We start from the raw sequence: 9,934 nt of genomic DNA, 5'->3' as shown, positions 1-9,934 counted from the left end.
TACAAAAATTAGCCAGGCATGGTGGTGCATGCCTGTAATCCCAGCTACGCTGGGAGGCTGAGACACAAGAATTGCTTGAACCTGGGAGGCAGAGGTTGAAATGAGCTGACATCACACCACTGTAGTCCAGGATGAACAACAGAGTGAGACTCTGTCTCAAAAAAAAAAGAAAGCTAAGATGGGGTTTGAGGACTTGGTCCCTTAATACCCAAGTGGTAAGGAGATGGTGTACAGGCAGCCTTCGGTGCAAGGTGGCTGCCCAACTATTAAACTTGTCACCAGCAGTGAGCTGGGATGGCATGTTGACTAGTGCAATGACTCGCATTCGAAACATATTGAAGGAGCGATAAACACAAGATCAGTAAGTTTGGATGGCTATTATAAAGTTGCATTGACCCCCTGCAGGCAAGCTTAGAAGAAGGAGGTTCGTAAAACAAACAGCCCCTGTTACTGCCACCAGTCTCAAGGCTGCAACTGACACTCATCATCTCCTTCCTTCGCTATCCATTCTAACTTTTCCTTGCCCTCTGCTACCTCTTCTACTGGTCTCAATGGCTTACCTGATGGCATGACCCTAATCCTCATCCCGGTGGGAGGGGGGTGTGGATTCTGAGCCCTTGGTAACCATATCCTTTTCAGGTTGTGGCTGCTTGTGCTTGTCCACTCACAGACAGTTGGGTAAGAAGTACCAAGAGGTACCCAAGTGAGTCACCTGACCTCCCCCACTATTATTCTCCGCCCTCATTGTGTGAAAGCAGCCGTGTCTCCTCCTGCTGACCAGGTCAATTGCGCCTGTATTAGTCAGTTCTCATGTTGCTGCAAGGATACCACCCAAGACTGGGTAATTTATAAAGGAAAGAAGTTTAATTGACTCTCAGTTCAGCATGGCTGGGGAGGCCTCAGGAAACTCACAATCATGGCGGAAGGGGAAGCAAGCACATCCTTCTTCACAAGGTGGCAGGAAGGAGAATGAGTGAGTGCCCAGTGAAAGGGGAAGCCCCCTATAAAACCATCAGATCTTGTAAGAACAAACTATCTTGAGAACAGGATGGGGAAACAACCTTATGATTCAATTATCTCCATCTGGTCCCTCCCATGACACATGAGGATTATGGGAATTACAATTCAAGATGAGATTTGGGTGGGAACACAGCCAAAACATATCAGCCCCTGACAAGATGGCCACCCATTTTCTTACCTGCTGGTTCCTGGACACGAGGATCCCAAAGTGCCCAGGGAGCAGTCATAAGGTGTATTCAATGTGCCCCTTGCTGGGTTTCCAGGTGAGCGTGTCCCCCTTGGGGACCAAGAATTCTCACACTGCAGAGCCTAGAGTTCTGGAGATGGAAAACAGTGAAGACGACATGTAGTTGTATAATTTTCCATTTGAAATAGAAAGGGGCAAATGCTTCATTGCACCTATACCGCCCTGAAGAAAGAGAAGGCAAGATCTCCAAGCCTTGAGCAAACCAATCTCCTTGCACATCCTGCTCCCACCCTCCATCTGTATCCAGCCTCCCAGATGAGTCAAGTGTAAAAATTCTTTGCCTAGCCCTGAATGCCCAAGGTTTTCTGCTATCATCTTCTCAAAAGTTTTATAGTTTTGTGTTTTACATTTCAGTCAGTGATCCATTCTGAGTTAATTTCTGGTAAGGTGTGAGGTCAAGCTTCACTTTTTTACCTATGGATGCCCGATTGCTCGAGCTTCATTTGTTGAGAAGGTTATCTTCACTCCATTGAATTGGTCTCTCACCTTTCTGAAAAATCTGTTGAACATATTTGTGTGGGTCTATTTCTGGGTTTTCTATTCTGTTCCATTGACCCATGCATCAATAGCACATAGCCCTTCACCAATAGCACACTTTCTAATTCCTGTAGCTGTGTAGTAGGACTTAATGTCAGATAGAGTGATTTCTCCTGCCTTATTCTGCTTTCAAGATTGTTTTAGCTGTTTTAAGGCTTTTCAATATAAATTTAAAAATAGTCTTATCTATGTATACATAAAACTGTGCTGAGATTTTGATAGGGATTACATTAAATCTGTAGATCAATGTGGGCAGACGCAACATCTTTACTATGTTGAATCTTTCAATCCATGAATACGGTATGTCTTTCCTGGCTATTTTGAAAAACAGCTTAGTGTGCTCCCATGATCCTTGATTCAAGGCAAGAATTAATTTTTAGGACCAGGTGCAGTGGCTCATGCCTGTAATTCCAGCACTTTGGGAGGCCAAGGCAGGCAGATTGCTTGAGGCCAGTAGCTCGAGACCAGCCTGACCAACATGGTGAAACCCTGTCTCCACTATAAATGCAAAGAAATTAGCTACTAAAAATACAAACAATTGGTGGCACGTGTCTGTAATCCCAGCTACTCGGGAGGCTGAGGCATAACAATCATTTGAACCTGGGAGGTAGAGGTTTCAGTGAACTGAGATCATGCAACTGCCCTCCAGCCTGAATGACAGAGTGAGACTTTTTTTGAAAAAAAAAAAAAAAAAAGTTTAAATAAAAGAATGAGCGGCCAGGCGTGGTGGCTCACGCCTGTAATCCCAGAACTTTGGGAGGCACGAGGTCAGGAGATCGAGACCATGCTGGCTAACACAGTGAAACCCTGTCTCTACTAAAAATGCAAAAAAAAATTAGTGTGTGGTGGCGGGCGCCTGTAGTCCCAGCTACTCGGGAGGCTGAGGCAGGAGAATGGCATGAACCTCGGAGGTGGAGCTTGCAGTGAGCCGAGATCGTGCCACTGCACTCCAGCCTGGGCGACAGAGCAAGACTCCGTCTCAAAAAAAAAAAAAAAAAAAAAGCAAGTAGTCAAGTTATTTGTTACTTTTTAGGTAAGGCATTCTAAGTGTTATTTAATGCATGTGAGGTCAGTGTTAATGGAGAAAAATGTTAGATGGTGAAAGTCTGAAAATGTATTTTTACTCCTCATTTTAAGTCTTTTAAAAAAACATACTTTGAGTATCTAGAATAGTGTACAGAATGACTTAACAGACCCCTGTGTCCCCAGCCTCCTTGATGGTGGGCATCACAATGTCATGCATCTGGAAAGGGAGCTGGGAGGGAGGGACACTGTGATGAGACACAAGCTGAAGGTGCGTGAACTCCAGCACATTAGCCAGATTATCTAGTTGTGTATAACTCAGTGTGTCTGTTTCCCAGTTTCAGTTTTTATTGAAACATTCCAGTCTTGTCTCAAGTATACAAGAGTCAGCTGGCCATTATTCTACTTCTCTTTGCCATCCTGTGAGCTCCTTTTTTTATGAGCCCTGCATGGGCTGTGCCAGCTCGTGGCATCTTTCTTCTGACTCCACAAGGCACAGAGGGTTTGCATCTTACTTTGTAATTCATCCAGCACCCATATTTAAGTATAGGAATTCATCTATCTACATCCTTTCCTTCCATGGGACCGTGGGGGACCTTTAGTACCCTCATATCACCTGGCTCCCAGTAGGCCTTGGAAGTGCTTGTTGGCTGCTTAACTGATGACCACCTGCTCTCATGCTCTGGCTCATGCTCTCACACTCTGGCGCTCGCTCTCGCTCGCTCTCGCGCTCTCTCTCTCTCTCTCTCTCTGGCATTCGGAGGTGGGCTACTTGGTCACAAAGTACCCACCAACTCTTTTAAGAATAATGAGAAGCCAATTACACTCCTACACGAACACAGCACTGGTACCTAAAATCCAATTGCTGTGTTACAATCCAGTTGTATGGCCAACTTTCTATTCATGGCCTACAGGTTTAATCACTTTAGGAGAGAGTGTGGGAATTGAAGAAATAAAGTCTTAATATAAAAAGGTTGCTAGAGAGAGAGCAGGGGTGAAAGCCAGGCCTCCAAAGCTTGCTTGTTTGACTCAGCCCACATACTCAGCCCCCAGATGGGCACCTCTTGGGTAGGGGCTCCTCCTCTGGCCCCATTGGCTTTGCTCTGGCAAGAGTCATGTGGCCTGCTATGTAGGGGCTATGAGCAAAGGACAATTCTTTCAGAAAAAGATGGTCTTGCATGGCTGGCCATGGTGGCTCATGCCTGTAATCCCAGCAGTTTGGGAGGCTGAGGCGGGTGGATCACCTGAGATCAGGAGTTCGAGACTTGCCTGGCCAACATGGCGAAACCCCATCTCTACCAAAAATACAAAAACTAGCTAGGCGTGGTGGTGGGCACCTGTAATCCTAGCTACTCAGGAGGCTGAGGCAGGAGAATCGCTTGAACCCAGGAGGCAGAGGTTGTGGTGAACTGAGAAACAACATGGAGAAACCCTGTCTCTACTAAAAATACAAAATTAGCCAGCATGATGGCACATGCCTGTAATCCCAGCTACTCCGGAGGCTGAGGCAGGAGAAGCGCTTGAACCAGCCTGGGCAATAAGAGTGAAACTCCGTCTCAAAAAAAAAAAGGAAAGAAAGAGAAAGAAACCGCCAAGCTGTCTTATGAAGTGGCTGTATTATTTTGCTTTCACACCACTGATGAATGAGAGTTCCTGTTTTTCCACATCCCTTCAGGATTTGGTGTTGCTAGTGTTTTGCATTTTGGTTGTTCTAATAGAGATATAGAATATTTCGTTGTCATTTTAATTTGTAATTCCCCAGTGACATGTGATGCTGAACAACTTTTTACGTGCTTATTTGCCAGCTGTATATGTTTTTTCATGAGGCGTTTATTCAGGATTTTTGCCCCTTTATTTTTTATTTTTTGAGATGGAGTCTTGCTCTGTCGCCCAGGCTGGAGTGCAGTGGCACTATCTCAGCTCACTGCAAACTCCGCCTCCCGGGTTCACACCATTCTCCTGTCTCAGCCTCCTGAGTAGCTGGGACTACAGGCGCCCGCCACCGCGCCCAGCTAATTTTTTGTATTTTTAGTAGAGACGGGGTTTCACCGTGTTAGCCAGGATGGTCTAAATCTCCTGACCTCATGATCCGCCCGCCTTGGCCTCCCAAAGTGCTGGGATTACAGGCATGAGCCACCTTGCCCAGCCTTTTGCCCATTTTTAAATTGGGTTGTTATTTTTTCTTTTTCTAATTTTTATGAATACATAGTAGGTGTGTATATTCATTGGAATTTTTCTTATGATTGAAATTTAAGAGTTATTTGTATATTTTGGATAACAGTCCTTCATCACATATGTGTTTTGCACATATTTTCTCTTAGTCTGTGGCTTGCCTTATTCTCTTGAATCCAGTAAGTTTTAAATTTCATGTATTTTAATTTTGAAATCTAAAATATCCTTTTGATTCTCTCCCTCTCTCTTTTTTTTATTTTATTTTTTTTTAAAGACAAACTTTTCCTCTTTTTGCCCAGGCTGGAGTGGAATGGTGCAATCTTGGCTGACTGCAATCTCCGCCTCCCAGGTTCAAGTGATTCTCCTGCCTCAGCCTCTCGAGTAGCCGGGATTACAAGCACGCGACACCACACCTTGCTAATTTTGTATTTTTAGTAGAGAGAGTTTCACCACATTGGCCAGTCTGGTGTCGAACTCCTGACCTTGGGTGATTCTCTTTTATAGACTCTTTGACAGATTATCTGTTAAAACTGTTCGTTCATCAATTTGTCAATGTTTTCCTCCATTTTATTTTACATCTCACTTACAACTATTTAAGTACTTGTCTGTTAACTCTAACATCTGGCTCATCTGTGGGTCTACTTTTTGCCCCCATGCCCACCCACTGCCATTTGATTAGGGTCACATTTATCTGCATCTCTGTGTGTCTATTAATTTTTTATTGTGTGCTGGACATTAAGTACACAAGAACAATAGTAGCTTCAGATGCCTTTTTTTTTTTTTTTTTTTTTTTTTTGGGAGACAGGGTCTTGCTCTATCCCCCAGGCTGGAGTGCAGTGGCACAATCTTGGCTTCCTGCAACCTCCACCTCCTAGGTTCAAGTGATTCTTATGCCTCAGCCTCCCAAGTAGTTGGGATTACTGGCACCCGCCACCATGCCCAGCTAACTTTTTTGAATTTTTAGTGGAGATGGGGTTTCACCATGTTGGCCAGGCTGGTCTTGAACTCCTGACTTCAGGTGATCTGCCCATCTGGGCCTCCCAAAGTGTTGGGATTAGAGGTGTGAGCCACCACACCCAGCCAGATGACATCTTTAATCAGTTAAAGTCCCTCCTTCCTTTTACTGGAAGATAAGGTGAAGTACTGATGACCTCAATTATAGATTGAACTGGGGAAGGTTGCAATTTTATTAAGTCCTATTATCTTTGCAATTTTTCTGGTCCCTCAAGCATTATCCCCTTGAATAGTACTTTGGGTGAGAGATTGGCAGCTGTCTCTCTTCTCAGTTGTGAAATATTTTCTTTTTAGAGGATCTCTTAGCCCTTAGTCTCTTGCCATACGTAGACTCAACATATGGCAAACATCTTCAGGGGGAGACTTTCCATATATTTGGGATATAACTCTTCTCTCTAGCAAGACTTCATCTTCTAAGCACAATGGGATTTTACTCTACCTTTCTATCTAACCCAGCTTCCCAGTCTGTCACATCACCCTAAAATATATCAAGCTTTCCATGTGAGAAAGTCAGCCTCATGTTTGGTGTCCTTTAGTTTCTAATTTGTCGTGCTAGCCCCAGAATAACCAATGAAAGCTCTCTTGCTTTCTCTTTCCCCAAGCAAAGTCTCTGCATAGGCCATATCCCAATCCTACAGCCATTCCCGGATGACCAAATACCCAAACGGAAGAAGAGGCCCGGTGCCCACCAGCTTACCTAGGGAGGGCTGTTTCCACTCTGGAAATTTTTTCTTCTCCTTGTTTACACAACTCTCTTATTTTTTTTAAATACGATTTTTGCTATTTGTCTTTTTTTTTAAGTTGCTGCAGCAGGAGTGCTGGCTTCTTGCTACTTTCTCCTGGCTACCAGAGCACAAGTCCATGAGTCAGCTTCTGCATCAGAGTCACAGATGCCCATGTTTTTCCACACAGTCTCATTCTCTGCATCATGAAGAGCATCTGTGCCATAGTGTGTCTTAAAGAGTGCTCTACTGTGGTTTCTAGGTTTTTTGCCATGCTGCAGACACATGCCACAAATTTTGATAAGAATTTGACTGAATTCTTTCATTTTTTTCTTCAATTGAATCAAAATCAAATTTTACTGGAAGTTCCTCAGCTTCTGTTTCAAGACAGCAAGAAATTTATGACAAATTGAAGTTTAGCATCCTAACTGTTAACCCAACACAACACATAAATTGGTCACACCAGACTCTTTTAAGTTGAAATTTCTTTCCTTTGTTCTGAGAGTATTAGCAACTTCTCCTCATGTCACTTATATTTTCTGGCATGTATTATCAACAGTGGACATAACTCAAATGAAGTGACAAAGTGTGAACAACTGTGACTCAGTTTGTGCACATGGGAAGTGACGACAAAGTCCTTGCTGCTGCCTGGCAGTGCAGGTTATAAAAATGCATCTTGATTTCAGACATGTGATAAGTGCTAAAGCTAGAAAGGTGAATAAAGCAGATACAGTCTCTACTCTTAAGGAGTTCACAGTTTAATGGAGAAGATGAACATTAATTAAATATGTATAAAAAGCAATTACGTGATTTAAAGAGTGTAAGATATCCTAACACATAGAAAGCAAGTAATAAATTTTGATGAGCTGGGTATAAGGAAGTATAGGATGCTATCATGGCAAAAAAAAAATGCTACATATTACCAAGGATAACTTTTCAGCTGCCATAACATTGATCAAAATAATAAAAATAAGAATGCTATTCTTTTTTCATGTAATAGTCTCATAAGTGGCCCAGGCCTGGCCGACTGGCTTTGCTTCATGCAAGCCACATTCATTCTATTGTTTTGCCACCCTCAACAAGCTGACTACCACTGTCAGGTCTGAGTCTAGCCAGTGGGAAAAGGGAAAGAGGAAGTAAAGGGCAAACACCTTTCCTTCTAAGGCAGGACCCAGAAACTGCACATATTACTTTTTCCTTTGCCTGATTCTGGTCACATGGCTACTTCCTGCTGCAAGCGCAGCTGGGAAATGTAGTTTTTACTTGCATAAAGCCATGTGCCCAGATAAAACTTGTATTACCAGGGAAGACCTGATATTTGAGAGGAAACTAGCAATCTCTACACAAGGAGATTTGATGTAGTTTTAAGGAGGGAGTTAAGAGAAGGCTCCTTTGAGGAAGAACAATTCAGCTGGAATCTGAAGAATGAGGAGGAGCTTCCTGCAACACTGGGTGGAGGGCAAAGGGAAGAGCTTGCTAGGCAGAGGAAACAGCAGGTGCAACTGCACCAAGGCAAGAAGGAAAGGGGATGTAGATGCATTGCAGGAGTGAACAGAAAGCTCTGGAACACAGAAGAGACAGTGTTAGTTGAGATTGGGTAGATAGGCAAGGCCAGATGGTGTGGGACCTTGCCCATGTTTACTGTTTTGTTGTGCATTAGAACTGGGCTTTCAACTGAGGTCTGACTTCAAAGCCACCCTTTCTTTCCCAATCCAGATGGATGATTGCCTCATTAAGTCATCAGCAGTGACTAACGTTGCAGTCACTGATTTAATTTGGTCCATGTGGGCACCTGGCTGTGGTAGCCTTTGAAGCTTCCTAAGGTAGCCTTGATGAGCAGTCAAGGATGAGAACCACTGGTCCAGTGGGGTCCTTGGCTGAAACCATAACCCATTAATTTTATTGCTAGCATATTTTGAGAGTGTTCTAAGCTAAACACTTTACATGTATGATCTAATTTTCTACCTTGCTAAGGAGGTTATTATTTCCATTTTACTGATGAAGAGATTGAGGCTCAGAGAGGTTAAGTAACTTGCCCGAGGTCACATGGCCAGTAAACAGCAGAAGCATACGCTGGGGAGATTACCCAGAAACTCTGTTCCTTTCTGTCCTTCCAACATCCTACTTACTCAGGGCTGTACAGCTCCTCCTTGATCTGACTTAGCTTGAAAGATCATTTTGTACCAAGAAGTTGGTTGGTCCCAAACAAAGGTTTTCCAGGAAACCCCTAGTCGTCTAATACCCCTCAGTGAAAGCAACAGAAAGGCCCCAAACCAAATCAGTTGATCAATTGTTTCCTTTCCTAGACCCAGGCTCTGACTTATCCTCCCAAACAGTGGCTCCCAACCTTTTTGGCACCAGGGACCAGTTTCGTGGAAGAAAATTTTCCCATGGGCCACAGAGGGGATGGTTTTGGGATGATTCAAGCATGTTACATTCATTGTGCCCTTTATTTCTATTAATATTACATTGTAATATATGATGAAATAGTTATACAACTTATAATGTAGAATCAGTGGGAGCCCTGAGCTTGTTTTCCTGCAACTAGACAGTCCCATCTGGGGGTGATGGGAGATAGTGACAGATCACCAGGCATTAGATTCTCATAAGGAGCAGGCAACCTAGATCCCTTGCATGCACAGTTCACAATAGGGTTTGTGCTCCTATGAGAATGTAATGCCACCTCTGACCTGACAGGAGGCAGAGCTCAGGCAGTAATGTGAGCAATGGGGAGTGGCTGTAGATGGAGACAAAGCTTTGCTTGCTCACCCGCTGCTCACCCCCTGCGCCCTGCTCCTAACAGTACCAGTCCATTGCCTGGGGGTTGGGGACCCCTGCTCCAGAACCCTGCCTGTGTTTATTAGGGAGAAGTTAGAAAGTTCTTTGATCTGGCCAGGTGTGGTGGTTCACGTATGTAATCCCAGCACTTTGGGAGGCTGAGGTGGGCAGATCATGATATCAGGAGATCGAGACCATCCTGGCTAACACAGTGAAACCCCGTCTCTACTAAAAATACAAAAATTAGCCGGGCGTGGTGGCGGGTGCCTGTAGTCCCAGCTACTCAGGAGGCTGAGGCAGGAGAATGGTGTGAACTCGGGAGGCGGAGCTTGCAGTCAGCCGAGATCGCGCCACTGCACTCTAGCCTGAGTGACGGAGTGAGACTCCGTCTCGAGAAAATAAGAATAAAAAGTTTTTTTGA

Source organism: Pan troglodytes, chromosome 8, assembly GCF_028858775.2.
Source record: "Pan troglodytes isolate AG18354 chromosome 8, NHGRI_mPanTro3-v2.0_pri, whole genome shotgun sequence".
Lineage (NCBI taxonomy): Eukaryota > Metazoa > Chordata > Mammalia > Primates > Hominidae > Pan > Pan troglodytes.
The sequence above is the reverse complement of the archived record's forward strand: the minus strand, read 5'-3'. Positions refer to the sequence as shown.